Source organism: Herpailurus yagouaroundi, unplaced genomic scaffold, assembly GCF_014898765.1.
Source record: "Herpailurus yagouaroundi ecotype Mexico unplaced genomic scaffold, PumYag 100, whole genome shotgun sequence".
Classification (NCBI taxonomy): Eukaryota; Metazoa; Chordata; class Mammalia; order Carnivora; family Felidae; genus Herpailurus; species Herpailurus yagouaroundi.
This window is the reverse complement of record NW_024412391.1, coordinates 31,594,286-31,606,383: the sequence shown is the minus strand read 5'-3', so window position 1 is coordinate 31,606,383 and position 12,098 is coordinate 31,594,286.

The following is a 12,098-nucleotide window of genomic DNA, read 5'->3' as shown; positions in this document are numbered from 1 at the left end:
CACCTGATTCCAATACTCTGTCCTAATGTCTTACTCTGGTAGGCCTTGGCATTTAAGACTTCTTTTTTTAAATGTTTTTTTTTCAACGTTTATTTATTTTTGGGACAGAGAGAGACAGAGCATGAACGGGGGAGGGGCAGAGAGAGAGGGAGACACAGAATCGGAAGCAGGCTCCAGGCTCCGAGCCATCAGCCCAGAGCCTGACGCGGGGCTCGAACTCGCAGACCGCGAGATCGTGACCTGGCTGAAGTCGGACGCTTAACGGACTGCGCCACCCAGGCGCCCCTAAGACTTCTTAAAGAAACTTTGTTCCCTGAACTGAAAGGTTTGGTTAACACCCCCATATTTCTTACTTTTAAATTACGAATAGCCAGAGAAAACAGACGGAAGCATTTAATGCGTTGTATTGCTAACGGCTTGGCTGGTTTCTTTACATTCTTTTTTTAATCACAAGAGGAGACTGATTTCTTAAAAATGAGTTAGATGATTACTTCAGCCTGAAAAAAATACTTAAAAATACTCTCTTGTTTTCTATTTGGTCTACAGAACAAGTAAATTGTAATCACTGGAAATGGTGGGGGCGGGGGGAGAATGTGCAAATAAGAGGAAGAAACCAGTATCGACCTGTCACCACAAACAGGAGATAGCAGTTCGCAGCGTGTCCATTGAGAGAGCACCTGGGAGGCTTTAAAAAGCCCCTGATTACTGGACTCTACTCTCAGAGATTTGGATCTAGAAGGCAGGGAGTGGGATAGGAAGCTCACGTGTTTAAAGAGTTGCTGTGGTGATGGGTCTGGCGCTCAGTTTGGATTGGTGGCTGTGTAGATCATGGATTTGGAGTAAACTTGGGTTTGGATTCTGGTCCTGCACATGAGTAACAGTGTAGTCTTGACCTCTCTTCACTTCCTCAATTTCCCTGATTTTTAGGATGCTCCTCTGTAACACAGAGGAGTATTGCTTCCGGTGAGAACAGGAAATTTGATAAAAAGTTATTCAGGCTCTGTAGTGTTTATAATTCGCTAATAAATTGTACTTTTAAAAGGGGGACATGATCATTTGTGGATAATATTTTTTAAAGTGTTTATTAATTTCTTTTGGGGGAGACACACACACACACACCATGAGTGGGAGATGGGCAGAGAGAGAGAGAGAGAGAGAGAGAGAGAGAGAGAGAGAGGGTGGAGGGGAGGGAGGCAGAGAGAGAGAGAGAGGGAGAGAATGTCAAGCAGGTTCCACACTCAGCATGGAGCCTGACTCGGGGCTCAATCTCACAACTGTGAGAACATGACCTGAGCTGAAATCAGGAGTCAGATGCTTAACTGACTGAGCCACCCAGGTGCTCCTGGATAATATTTTTAATCTCCAGGGAACACTAATGATCTTTTGTCAAAGGACCCACAAATGTCTTCAGAAGAACACTTTGTACTTTTCATTTCCTTCCTCTCCACCCCCCACCGTGTTCGGACCTTCTCAACTGTACTTGGCTTAGGCTCCAGGTTAAGAGGCTATTCCTCTTAAGGGCTCTGAAGAGCCCTTGAAAGCTTTCCTGATAGCAGATGTGAGTAAGAATTCAGGAACCCTGAAAGGTAAGGCACCTGAGGAGAAGCCACTTCCTGCCCCAGGAGATCAGAAGAGGATTATTCTCGTAGTAGCAGCTTTGTGATAGCATGACCTATGGGCTTACTTGAAATGTGAGACTTAAAAACCTGAACAGGCTGGTAGACTGTCCAGCAGTTTGTCTTTTCACATACATTGAAATGTTGTGTCTTTGATCTTGATCTAAAGACACAAAGGATTCAGATTTTAGATTTTTGCTTGAGATAGTGCTGCTGGCGGCTGCTCGTGAGAATGGCCCTGCCCTTGCCCCATCCACGCTCATTACGTCAGAATACACCTTGTCTTCATTTTGAATGAGAACCTCCTGTCTTCAGTAGATTCAGCTGAAGACATTTTATGGGTCCTTTGACAGAATATGGATGTTCCCTAGGGATTAGCATTAATGCTGAGGAATGGTCAGATGTCCCTCCTCCTTGATGTAACAGTTATACGTGACTTAGAAACAACTCTACAGACATGGTGAGATAAAAAAAAAAAAAAGAAAGAAAGAGAATACCAAAATATTCAACAATTAACTGAAACCAGTGATAGTCATGGCCAATGAAGTGAGGTGAATGATGAATTCCGTCCTCAGCACCTGAGGAACAAAAACAAGCGGTGGGGAATGAGTAGTGACTCCGTTAATTCAGCGTGATACATCTCTTCAAACTGCAAAGACAGTAAAACTGGTCTTAAGTGTAGTTAAATTTTCTGTCTTTGCAAGAGTTAATTTGTATTGCCCCTGAATGTCCCCCACCATCGAAAAGAAATCAAACTGGACCTCTAGGAAGTCACATAACTGGTTGGAAGGAAATTCCAGGAAACTTCTACCTTTTTTATTAAAAAAAAATTTTTTTTTAATGTTTTATTTATTTTTGAGACAGGGAGAGACAGAGCATGAACAGGGGAGGGTCAGAGAGAGGGAGACACAGACTCTGAAACAGGCTCCAGGCTCTGAGCTGTCAGCACAGAGCCCGACGCGGGGCTCAAACTCACGGACCGCGAGATCATGACCTGAGCCGAAGTCGGCCGCTTAACCGACTGAGCCACCCAGGCGCCCCAGGAAACTTCTACCTTTGTTTCTTTTTGCTTTGCTTTGCTTTGCTTTTCTTCTTTCTTCCCTTCACAGTTGGTCTTGCCAATAAAATACTAAGGATTTTTCTGTAGACATTTGCTTTCAGACCAGGAATGGGGGCAGTAGGATGTGAAGGTGAATAAGGGCAGAGAAAGCAGCCATGGTGTGAAGTGGGGAGCCCACTTGCAAGGCGGCAGTGCTTGAAGTCTTCCCAGATGGAGGAAGACATGGGCTGTTCTGTCTTCCCTGATACATAAGAAGGCATGGGCTGTGGGAAAGGAAGTCATGATCCTAATTTTTCTTTGTTTTTTTTGGCTTCCTCTGACTCTCATGTCCCTTTTTAAATTTCAAAGCATAATGCATTATTCATGCATGAATCCTCAAAGACATGGATTGTAACAGGCTTGTTCCATCAGGAATATTCTTTCTGAATGTGGAGAGCTGCAGCTACAGAGCATTTATTGTCTGATGAACAAAGGGAGCAACAAAGGGGCCAAACAATGGAAAAAGCAGTTAATACTTTAATTATGGCTCCTCAAATGCTAAAAATGTCTGGTTTTCCATGTCCTAAAGTGGTTTTAAATATCACCACAGAGTAAATTATAATTCTATTCCACATCCTTGCTCTCCCAAACTTCTTTAATATTGATGAGTTGGGGTCAACTTCTGAATCACCTAAGGGCTCAAAAATGGTTTCTTATAGACTCAGGAATAAACAAGGAAGAAAAGACATTAGGTAGCCTTTGAGGTACAATCTAGGACCTATTTTTAAACCGTCAGTACAGATGGTAGAAAACCTAGGTTCTTTCCATATTACTTGTAGAAGTCACAAAGGAATCTTTCATCAACTTGATGCAATCTGTTCCTCCTTTGAACCTAGAACTTCATCTGAACCACTCAGATTTTGCCTTGCCATTATGTACTTGTGTTTTCTTGACTCTTTCATCTGGGCTTCCTCAGGGGAAAGCATATTGCTCAATAATGTGAATTTGTGTAATTGAATTAAGCTAGGAAGTCTTTCCAGTTTGCTTGCATTGCTTGATTTGCAATTAGAACAAAGTGGTGCTCACTAACAGGAGAGGAGGGACACCTGGTGGCAGTAGGTTATTTCAGAGGAAGGAGGTCACTTTGAAGGGAGGAAAGAAGGCAAGAGCTAAAGTCCAGTGTGTGATATCCAAGGGACAGTGAATGGTTATACTGGACATAGAACAGCTGAGAGCTTACGTCTGGGGGAAGTGGCTATTAGGCTAGAAGGCCACCTAGACGGAGGTGAAGAGTGTGTGGTTTGGAGATGAAGGGCGTACCTTTGAATCTGGTTCTGCTGCTCACCAGCTGTGTGACCTTGGCTAAATTACTTACCTTTTCTGAGCCTCGGTCATTTACTTATAGAATGGGAATAATCCTACCTAATAAGATTGCTGTAATAATTGGACAAAATGATGCCTAGTACTTGGTAAACATTTAATTAAGGAGGGTGGCTGTTATTTTTCTTATTTACAGCAAAAAGGTGAGAGCAGGGTTCGATGCCAAGGAATTTTCTCCTAGCTCTGGTGAGGGGTTCATAGTTTTTTTGAATTTTGGCAAATTCTCTGATCTCACTTTTAGGAAGGTCTGCACAGGGTAACCGTATTTCAGGTCTTTTGGGAAGTATCTCCACAAAGCAGTAAGAATTTATCAAACTCCGTAAGTGTCTTTTCACCAGGCAGACATGCCACCCTCATGGAGCTTACTCCTAGTGGGAGGATATGATTACCACACATGGTTATGCCAAAAGGCATAACCATTTGGGGCATAACCCAAATTCTGTGACCCTGAGAATAAGAGCTGGAAAGGTTTGGCGGGGGAGGGAAGGCATGCCCTCGAGCAGACAATAGGCTGACCAACTGTCCTAAGAAAGCCTTCTGTTCCCAGGAAACTGGGTTGGTTGCTTGCCCTACCTTCAGAGAGAATACCGAAGCTATCAGGAGAGTTTCTCTGAATGACTGTCTTGTCTCTCTACAGTCCTACCTACCACCTCACCCCGTCTGTGGCTTTTCCTCAAGATTCAGATCAGTGTGCACTGCACTGCCTTCTGTCCTTGATCTCAGTCTCTTTTTCTAACCTGGGAGCTTGCTCTCTGTAGTCAGTCTGTCCCTTTCCACTAGTTCCTCTTCTGGCTGATACCCATTTAAGTCTCTCCTTTCCTAATAAATACTTCTCCCAATATCTCCTCTAGCCACTGCCTTGTTTCTGACTCTCCTTTTTGTCTGGAGCTCTCAAAATGGTGGGCTCCACCCATTGTCTTTTATAGTTGGACCTCACGTCCGTTCTTTATAGTCCACTGCAACTGGACATTCACCTCTTACCTATCTGTGGAAACTGTCCTTGCTAAGGTTTAATAACAGATGACCTCATTGCTAGATCCAATGCTCATTTCTCAAACCTTTTCTTAGTGGACCTTCTTGTTGGAATTGACATTATTGATCATTCCTTTCATGAAACTGTTTACTCCCTTGATCTCTGGGTCAACACTCTCCTGATTTTCCTTCTATACTCCTGGGGTTTCCATTCTATTTCCATTCAAGGCCCCTCTGGCTCTGCCTCCCTCTTGAAAGTTACCATTCCCTGGGGCTTTGCCCACTGTTCTTCTGTCTCTATGTGCTATTTCTGGGTTAGCTTATTTTATGGTTTCATATGCCATTTATATATAGATGATTTCCATATATCTGTTCAATCCAGATCTTTTTACTGTGCTTCAGATAAAGAATGAACTGCCTGTTCAGTATCTGGACTTAAATAAACTGAACACATTTAATATGACTGGACAATAACTGCCATAAGTTTAGAAACTTTGCTCTATTCATCCTTGAATCCCCAGTGCCTGACAGTGTCTGGCACACAGGGGGACTTTTTGCATATATAACTCAAAGTTTGTAGCTATTAGAATATATTTATGTGCATGTGTATTTCTTACAACTACTTACTTATTACTATTTTGGGATAAGGAATCTTTAATATCTTAGGCCTTGCAGGTCTGCTCTCCTTTCTACCAATGTAGTTCTTTACTCACCAGAAACAGAGTGTGGATTCTGTAAGAACAAATGTGATTTAATCTGGAAAGTTTAGAGGTATCACTTGACCAAAGAAAGACTTTATTAACACATAGTGACCTCTGTGGAGGAATTCATTGTCCTTGTGCTTATTATTTTGGGGAAGGAAGACTGGGGAAAGCTCACTTGGCAGGTATGACAGAAGGGGAGGTCTTGCAGAGCAAAGAGTTGAATGGATGGTCCTTGTTCTTGCGTTAGTCTCTCTCTAGATTTATCTGTAATTTTAGATGTGGAGGGAAAAGACATTTTGTGAGTAGTGGTAAAATTTTTTATAGTCTGGAGTTTATTGCAGGATCAGCTCTCTAATTTATGGGGTCCAGCACAACATGAAATTTCAGGCCCTTTGTAAATTATTGAGAATTTCAAGATGGTCCTGCACAGGGTCCTGTGCAACTTCATGGGTTCACTGCCAATGAAACTGATTTGGAGACTGTAACTGTGTTGGAGACAAGAAAGTCTTTGTGTTTCTGCATTTTATTCAGTGTTCAGCTCCATTTCTGACTCAAGAAGTTTAGAAAAAAAGATACCTGACCAGTAAGTCCTCTCTCCTTCACAAAGCTAGGCTGTGCTCCCTGTAATCACACCTTTTTGTTTGTTTGCCCCAAACCCCAACTGTCTTTGTATTATAGGTTTTTCTAGGTTCAATGCTTTTGTCCTCCTATTCTTGTCATACTCTCTTCCTGTTTGGATTTGTGCACTGGTTTTATGACTAAATTTCATCCATGCATCCTTCTTTGCTTTCACTGTCTTTTCACCGATTTTCCATCTTTAATTAATTTAGATTGTGCTAAAAAAACTGCTCTTCTATGATCACTTTTAGTTTTCCTTGGATTCTTTCCAATTTTCATTTGTTCCTCAGCAAATAAAGTGCTTAAAATGGAGTGTGGTGTTCAAGGAGTCATGGATGTGTAGGCAGCACTTGGCTGCCTTATCTTAAGAGACCTAGCTTATCCGTGGATGGTTCACCAAGCTTCATCCATTGTTGTGGTCCAAATTACATCCATACTCTTTTCTCATAATTGGCTCCTCTCTTAAAATATATTTGGCATTTCCTCTTTTTAATCTTTTCCTACATCTGTTCATTATCAGTTTCTTAGGTGGAGTTTTACTTCCAAATTATTTTAATTAGCACTCACCTTTAGTTTAATCTTGATTGATTTTGTGTCTATTTCTTGACATTCTTTGATTCCATGTCAACTTATTCTTTGGTCTTAATGGTTGTGTTGTGGTAAGGAGGGCCACATGTATTAGGTCAGATCAAAGATTTATGTGGTTTGGAATTCTGCCTCTGGCACTCAGGGTAATTTTATGGGTGAATATGGCGATTCTCCATAGCTCCTCTGAATGATTAGAAATTAAAAACACATTATAGGTGTGTATAGCCTGTGATATTACATAAATTCATTGTAGCTACTTATTTATATATCCTATTTTCATTTTTTACTTCCCAAATTTCCTGCCAATCTATCACCTATATTAGAGATGTAAGATGTCCTCTGCTATTAGCTTTCTTTGTCCCTTCTTAGGGTGATGTATACATGGGAGGGTACTAATATTGAAAACTTCTACATAGATTGCCCTGAGTTTTTTTTCCAAGATCAGGAGAAGAATGGTTACCTCCCAGTGAAGAGATTTAAATATAGTTTTCAGGTGTTGTTGTTGTTGTTATGATGAAACTCCACGAGTTCTACTTGTTCAGTGTATCAGATACTGTTGCTTAGGCCAAAAGAGAATTTTTTTCAAAAGACATTGGCTAGTATATGCTGAAATCCAAGGAAAAGCCAAACAAGAGGCCTTTGGCAATGGAAGAAGGGATTTCTGCTTCTGATCAAGACAAAGTAGCTAGGACTGGATTTATCGTTCCCTTGTCCCCCAAGATATATGCAGTTGTGGTGTCAAGATAATGGGCATCAGGCACTGAAGGACTATTATCTCTAGAGAGTGGAAACAAACAAGGTAAGCCCTACCATTGTCCCAGTTTCCTGCCTTGAATTGTATTCCATATGTTTAAAAAGCTGAAGAAAAGGAAAGCATAAAAAAGACCCAAATTAAAGGTTCTAGAATGAAAACTACAAGGTGTGAGATGAAAAATACACTGGATGTATTAACAGCAGATTAGACATTGCAGAAGAAATTTTCAGTGAATTTGATGGCAAAACCATCGAAATTATTTAAAATGAAACATGCAACAAAAAGAGAAACCAGCAGGGGCGCCTGGGTGGCTCAGTTGGCTGAGCATGGGACTTCAGCTCAGGTCATGGTCTCACAGTTTGTGGGTTTGAGCCTGGAATTGGGCTTTGTGCCGATAACTCAGAGCCTGGAGTTTCGGATTCTGTGTCTCTCTCTCTCTCTGCCCCTTCCCCACTCACACTCTGTCTCTCTCTCAGAAATAAATAAACATTAAAAAAAGAGAGAGAAACCAGCAGAAGTAAACAGAACATCAACTATATCTCGATTCCAAGGAGTCTAAGTTTTGTGTGATTGGAGTCTCCACATGAGAGAAGAAAAAATATTTGAATAAATACAGGCTCCCAGTTTTCCAAATGTGATGGAAACTAAAAATCTTCAGGTCCAAGAAGCTCAGTGAAACCAAAACACAAGAAACATGAAGAAAGCATATTGTAATCCAATTGCTCAAAATCTGTAATAAAAAAATGTTAAATACAGAGGAACAAAGATAAGGATGACCGATTTCTCATGGGAAACAAAGTGAGAAGTGAGAAGATAGTGAAACAATACTGGTGAAGTACCAACATTAAAACAACAATAACTGTCAACCCAAAGTTCTGTACCCAGCAGAAATAACTTTTAAAACAAGAGAAATACATTTTTTTTTCAGACATACAAACCTGAAAGAATTCACCACCAACAGATCCACACACCACATGAAGCATTAAAGTTGTTTTCCAATAGGAAGTGGGAGGACCTAAGAACGAGGAAGAACAGATGGGAAGTTTCTCTGGTCTGGTTCTTTTGTCTCTGCTTCACTCTTCTTTCTCTGCAGATCAATCTTTTACTGTGTAAAAACTTGATGATAGCCTGTAAGTTTATATGTCCTCAGTTCCAGAGGACATATAAACTTTGAACTTTGAACTCCATTCCAAGTTTCTAGGAGAATCTGTGGCTCAGTTTTTACCAGGTGACTATTTTTGGTCTATTGACATATGGCTGAACTGGGGTGTGGGACCATATTGTATGAACATGACTTTTGCAGGGTGGTTCTCAGAGAAAGGGTTTTATTATGAGCCAGTCATAAACTCTAAAACTCCTTAGTCAAGCCTCCCAACTGCTTTATTCTCCATCCTTCCATTGAACTCCTCCTGGAGATATCTGAATCTGAATGCTAAAGTTTATTCATAAATGGGAATGCCAAAAAAAAATGGGAATGCCAAGGAGTTATCAATATGGATATTCAATTACCAAATTTGATGGAAGAAAGAGAGAAGGAAGAGATAACGTTAGTTTTGGCTCAGACTTTTTAGAACATAAATTCTGAATATGGACATTGGTGTTGGTGACTAAGAGTGTGGTATGGAAATGGGAGCTGAAGAGAGAAGAAAGTATTTGTGAACTTACCTCCTCATTAAGACAAGATAATCCAGAAAATATCAAGCCTCCATTTAAAAAGGGAGAGAGGGAGTTGACAGGAGATAACCAATATTTTCCTTGACTGAGGAGATAGGAGCAAAAGGGAAGACATACATTTATTTTTATTATTATTTTTTAAAGTTTATTCATTTATTTTGAGAGAGCCTGAGCAAGAGCAGGGTAGGGACAGAGAGAGAGGTAGAGAGAATCCCAAGCAGTCTCCACACTGTCAGCACAGAGTTGATGCAGGACTCAAACTCACAAACTGTGAGATCATGGCCTGAGTTGAAACCAAGAGTCAGATGCTTAACTGACTGAGCCACCCAGGCACCCCAAGGAAGACATACATTTATATGAAGGACACTCATAGGGTGGGGGGGGGTGGACTTGAGGTGAATGATTTCTGTAGTGTGAAATATGAAAGTTGAAGATGGTCTGGGGAGATGGGACAACTCTTTCTCATGGTGTAGGAATCCCAAAATGAGTGAATCAAATGCGAAAAGAGATTTGCAGGCACCTGGATATTCAAACAGATGAACAGACAAGGCATCACAAATGTAAGGTAGGACCTTGAACTTCTGGGAGTATTACTTCTTTGTCCCTATTGGCAGGTGTTGGTTTTTTCTTTGCTGTCTGAGGCAAGTGATTGAATGACCTGAACCCAAGATTCCATCTGGAAGAAGGAGAAAAGAGAAAAGATCTTATTTTCTTTCAGTGTCAACTCATGCCGATTTAGAATGGACTGAAGTTTCAGGAAAATTTAACTATTTTTGTTCTCCCTCTTCTCCTCCCCTTCTCTTCTCTGATGTATTGGTCGGAGCCTTAGTATATAATCTCTGCATCACCTTTTGTGCCTTCAAAACTATTGCCTGTGATGGGGTAGTCAAACTAAATAAAGCATTGGAAAATCCCTGTCTGTGAATACACATAGAATTGTCGTCTAGCCATTGTGAAATACAACCTCAAAATCTACTGAAAGCATGGTGAATTCACATCTACTCACCTGTCTGTGAGTCATTCAAATTGAGAAAGAAACATGTCTTTTCCCTCAAGTCTGTGAAAGACATGCTTCTTTCTCAATTTCAATGACTGCTAGACAGGTGTGGAGATGAATTTACCATCCTTAACATGTCCAAGAGATTAATATTGTGCCTGATGTCATCCAGTGGTGCCTGTATCTTGATGTTATCAACACTGAATGAATATAAAAATGAAAAAAGTCTCAACAATGGAAGTAGATCTCTGCAGGTCCCAGTAACTATTGTTTGTCTCAGAAATGGAAACATTGCTGAAGCCTCCGAGGTCAAAATCTACAGCATCTTTCATTTATTAAGAGTGTCTGAACAGTTTATTCCTTTAAAGTTTTCAAAGTGACCTACATACGTAGCTAATGGCTAACAGCTAATGTGTTCTAAATTGTAAAAAGGATTCAGAGCAAAGGATGGAGAATTTTTCCACTAGGTGGTAGGATTTTGCCATGGTCATAAGTCTCAAAATATGGTGAGGAGGGAAAGTAAATTCAGAAGAGTTGAATTAAGACACAAAGTGACAGTAATAATAACACTACAAATCGATTGAATAGATTTCTTTTCTTGGTACAAACACAGAAAATGACTCCTGATGCTATTCTTGCTGTGGGTCTGAAATAAGGCATCAGAGATTCTAAATTTCCGGAATAAAACTGGGCATTTAAAAAGCACTCTTAGAGGGAAACTTAGTTGCAGCTTCTACCCTTTTGTACCTGTAGAATTTTATATCATGTGAATGTATTACATGTTTAAAAAGTTAGTAAATTTTTGACTCTTCAAGCTTGAGGGAAGAGAAAAGACATGGTTCTCAGCTTGAAAGACTCCTGTAGACAAACGCAGATGTGAATTAAAAAAATTTTTTTTAAAGTTTATTTATTTTTGAGATAGAGACAGAGTGTGAGCGGGGAAGGGGCAGAGAGCCAGGGAGACACAGAACCCGAAGCAGGCTCCAGGCTCTGAGCCATCAGCCCAGAGCCCGACGCGGGGCTCAAACTCACGGACCACGAGATCATGACCTGACCTGAAGTCAGACGCTTAACCGACTGAGCCACTCAGGTGCCCCCATGGATGTGAATTTTTAAAGCACCAAATTGGACCTTGATGAGGCCCCAGTCCTCTCTGATTATGATATCTTTCGGCAAGTGTGCCGCTCTGTCATTTGTCAGAATTGGTTATTTTATTAACGCCTTCCTTTTCATATTAGTGGTTTTGAAAAAGAAAGCCCAGAGCATCGAAGAGAGAAAAATGTCAAAACATACAATTCTCTACTGTTGAAATAGTTTTTTTTTTAAATATTTGTTTATTTTTGAGAGAGAGAGAATCCCAAGCAGGTTCCACACTGACAATGCAAGCCTTGAGATCCTGGCCTGAGCCGAAGTAAAGAGTGGGACGCTTAACTGACTGAGCCACCTACACAACCCTGGAAATAGTTTTTTAAATTGAACTTCCAGTTTTCTTTTTAAAGAAATCTTCATTCCATTACCTAACCTCCCTTGTCTGCTTTGTTTACATGCTATTGTGCTGGCAGGTCATTATTTCATATGCGGCCAACATTCTTATAATCCGTTATTCCTACTTCTATTTAGGAAATAAGATCAGATAATATTCCTTGTTTTTGCAGGTTTTTACTTGGCCAGGGAATTCACATGTTTTCATTCCCATCAAGTTTTTCTAAATAAAATCTTGGCAGTTTAGCCAAACGTTAATTTTTCCTAATCCGGG